At 40.4% G+C, this 4,083-nt stretch overlaps 1 pseudogene; it reads left to right on the top strand.

Moving 5' to 3' along the window:
• Positions 1 to 2,767: 2,767 nt before the first annotated feature.
• Positions 2,768 to 3,807, top strand: LOC110295663 (mitochondrial glutathione transporter SLC25A39 pseudogene; annotated as a pseudogene).
• The last annotated feature ends 276 nt before the right edge of the window (positions 3,808 to 4,083 follow it).

Below are 4,083 nucleotides of genomic sequence, written 5' to 3' on the forward strand. Positions count from 1 at the left end.
AGAGGAAATATAGGGTTCTGAACTTGGTCTCCTACAGTTTTCTGGATGAGAATTGGATTTGAACTTGAAAAGAAGGGTAAAATGAGATATGTTTAATTTTACTTTGCATCTGAGAAATTGAGAAGTTTTATCTCTGGATAGGGAAAGAGAAATTATCTTTACTCCATCCATCCCTATCTATCATAAAATTATGACTGTGGTAAGACTGTTTTCCATAGCACCGGCACTTTTGACCTCAAAACAGCGATGTTATAAGAAACTAATTTTTTTCTGGACATTTTATTCCAGAACCTAAGATAGTACTGAAGTTTAAAAAGTATTTAGTAATATTTGTTGGGAGATATCCTCATAGGAAGACTTCCAGAATCTGTTCACTCTTTCATTTTCTTGACATAGAGTCTTCTGTATAGAGATGTTTTGTGTAACATTAAATCTAGGTGCTTGCTTGCCTTGATCTGTCAGGGCCATGGGCAGCTGATGGGTCTTTTTGAAAAGTAAAATAAGAGGATATTTGTTTTTTGTCCCCTCATTTTTGTGCCACCTTCTGCAGCAAGGACAACCTAAAGAGAAAAGCTTCTATGCATTTGAGTTTTAGACTTAGCCACAAATATAACATTAAGACTAGAATTCTGTTTGGCAGGAAAATGATAAAGGAAGAAATATTTCTATAAAATGTCAATACAAATCTGTTTTTTTCTAGCTCTCTCTTTTTTTCTTTTTAAGAATATCTCTTCATTCTCATTTGAAAGCATGCTACTAGAAGTAGGCAGCATCCCAACTAGCCAATTAGTATACTAAGATTAATGTGAAAAGTGCAACATAAATAAAGTAGAACATTGTGTGTAGCTGTCCAAACAGAACTGTTCTATGTTTGTTCCAAGAGACAAGGAGAGAGCTCCTCTGAGATTAGTGGTTTTTATCATGGTACTTATTGAGTGTTTAAAGCATTAAAATTTCAAACTCACAAGTGCATAAACAAGAAAAAAACATAAAACATATTACTTTTCTATGAAATATGTCATGTAAGATATTCCAAGATAAATATAGTGAGGAACAAAAGGTATTTACAATGTGTACTAATCAGGGTTCTCTAGAGTCACAGAACTTATGGATAGTCTCTATATAGTAAAGGAATTTATTGATGACTTACATTCTGCAGTCCAATTCCCAACAATGGTTCAGTAGTAGCTGTGAATGGAAGTCCAAGGATCTAGCAGTTACTCAGTCCTTACTCAGTACTTCTTCCAATGTCCTTATATGGTCTCCAGCAGAAGGTATAGCCCAGATTAAAGGTGTGTTCCACCACACCTTTAATCCCAGTGACCTTGAACTCAGAGATCTCCCTGTCTTAATCTTCTGGAATCCATAGCCACTATGCCTCAAGATCTCCATACCAAGATCCAGATCAGAAACTTCTATCTCCCAGACTCCAGATTAGGGTCACTGGTGAGCCTTCCAATTCTGGATTGTAGTTCATTCCAAATATAGTCAAGTTGACAATCAGGAATAGCCACTACACAATGAATCTGGGAAATAGTTTAAAGTTTTAATGTTACTTAATTAGCATCCTCTGCCCTACTTCTTCTTCCTCTTCTTCTCCATCTCTTTTCTATTACTCACTAAATATACAATCTAAAGTAAGCACCAAAGACAATATCTCTTTGCTATTCATTTCTTGCTTTTATCCAAGACTTTGTGTTCATGTTTGTTCTCCCATTAACACTCAGTTCATTTATGATGTTTTACTTTCAACTAGTCTAGACATAAAATTCAGAAGCTAAAAAGATAATGTAAATAGTTCCATGTTAGTTACTCTCCAGCCTTTATTGCTCAAAAGTTCCCAATAAACCAGTAGTACAAATATGTTTTAAATTCTGGTATAATCACTGCATATTTAATTATCAACAATATGGTTCAGGTAGTAAAGTTTCTTGCTTCAATACTGAAGAACTGAGTCTATTCCTAGGATCCATATGTTAGAAAGTGAGAACCAACTTCTTTTGGTTTCCCTCTGGCCTCTATATGTGTACCACTGTGTAGGCACTCACACACACAACCACAAAATGAAAAAAAGTTTTCAAAAAGAGTTAATTTTAATGCCAAGCCTGGTGGCACACGCCTTTAATCCCAGCACTCGGGAGGCAGAGGCAGGCGGATTTCTGAGTTCAAGGCCAGCCTGGTCTACAAAGTGAGTTCCAGGACAGCCAGGGCTATACAGAGAAACCCTGTCTCAAAAAACCAAAAAAAAAAAAAAAAAAAAAAAAAAAAGAGTTAATTTCATGTTTCATTATGTCTATACTTTGGATATGATGAAGAATAGACAACAGTTAGAGTAAATTTGTTTTACTGTTACTCCAGGTTCTCAGATTCTTGAAAAGTCTTTGCCTTTTAATTGGTGTTTTTAATCTGGAATTAAATAATCATTCGTTCTGATGTGTGAATGATATTACAGCTATAAACTTCTTAGATAATTGCACTAAGTCAACTAGTAAAATGCATATCGAAGATATGGAGATAGTTTCATTTTGAAAGGGACACCTGAAAAATACCTGGATGCCATGTGTTTCTGTCCCTTAGCTAAGAAAAGTTAGCTAAGACTAAGTTCAGTCTCACAATTGGAAACATAAATAAAGGCATAGAGGAGTGATGGCTGTTTAAAGAGGGAGCTTGTGAACCCTGTACTGGCCGCTGAGCTGCTACAGGCCAGCCAGGCCCCTAACATGGCATAGTGCAAGAATTGGCTCTGAGCCAGGATTGAAACTACAAGATGGATGATCAGGATCTTAGGGATATTAATCCCCTTCAGCAAATGGCGGCCTCGGGAGCTGAGGTTGTGGTCAAACCCTTCTTCATGACACCTCTGGATGTGGTGAAGGTCTGCTTTCAGTCTCCGTGCTTCCAGAGATCTGTGGTAGCCAGAGTATTGACACTTCCCTCCAGATTTTGAAGACTCTCCTACACCAAATCACCCTCCACTCTACCATCCCGAAGGAAGTGCCTCCCATACTACAATGGTGTCCTAGAGCCCCTGTACCTGTGCCTAAATGGAACTTGCTCTGCCACTTGGTTTCAAGATCCTCTGCTCTTCACTCTTGTGAAGATTGTGAGGCCTGAGGGCACTAGGACCCTTGGAGCAGGCTCCCTGCCACCGTGGTGATGACTATGCCAGCTATCTCCTTTTATTTCACTGTTTATGACCAACTCAAAACTTACCTATGTGGTCAATCCTTGACCTCTGACCTCTACACATCTATGGTAGCTGGCGCCTTCACACGCATGGGCAGTAGGTCAGTTGTCAGCTCCTTGGAATTTGTACCAACCAAGCTGCAGGCTCAGCACATGTCATACCACGAACTAGCTATCTGTGTTTGAGCTGTGATGCCTCGGAGGGACTGATGCTCACTGAGATGAGGCTGGGGTTCCACAGATCTTTGAGATGTTCCCTTCTCAGTTGTGTACTGATTCAACTATGAGCTGGTGAATAGCTGGCTAAATGAGCTAAGACCAAAAGAACAGAAATCTGTTGGTGTCAACTCTGTAGCTGGTGGCATTTCAGGAATGGTACCTGCCACCCTTACCTATCTACTGTCAGGAAGACATAGCTTCAAATGCCACTGGGAGCAGTGGAGGCTGTGAGAGTGAAACCACCAAGAGCTGACTCCACCTGCCTCCTGCTTCAGAGTATCTAGGCAGAATGAGGCACCAGGGGACTCGGCAGGTTTCCTCCCACTGATCATCAAGGCTGTGCCCTTCTGTGCCCATCCGTGCCCTCCTGCACTTCCCCTGTGCCATCCAGTGCCATCATGATCAGTATTTACACGAGTTGGCAAAAGTTTCATTCAGAGGTTGAAACAAGAGCAGCCTCTGGGCCACTGAAAGTTAAGGACCAACTGGCTCTTCCACTCATAGAAACAGGAGACTGAGACTATCCCCTTCCCTCCCAACCCAGACACCTAGGCTGTCCTCACACAGAGATTCCTGCTCTTCCTCTTCCCAGGATCACTATTCTCTCACCATCAAGTTCAAAGCCAAATCCGAAGATTACTTGTGTAGCTTGGCTGGGAAGAATCAAGATCTCAAGCC

The sequence above is a fragment of the Mus caroli genome, unplaced genomic scaffold, assembly GCF_978045245.1.
Source record: "Mus caroli unplaced genomic scaffold, Mus_caroli_1 scaffold_7, whole genome shotgun sequence".
NCBI lineage: Eukaryota > Metazoa > Chordata > Mammalia > Rodentia > Muridae > Mus > Mus caroli.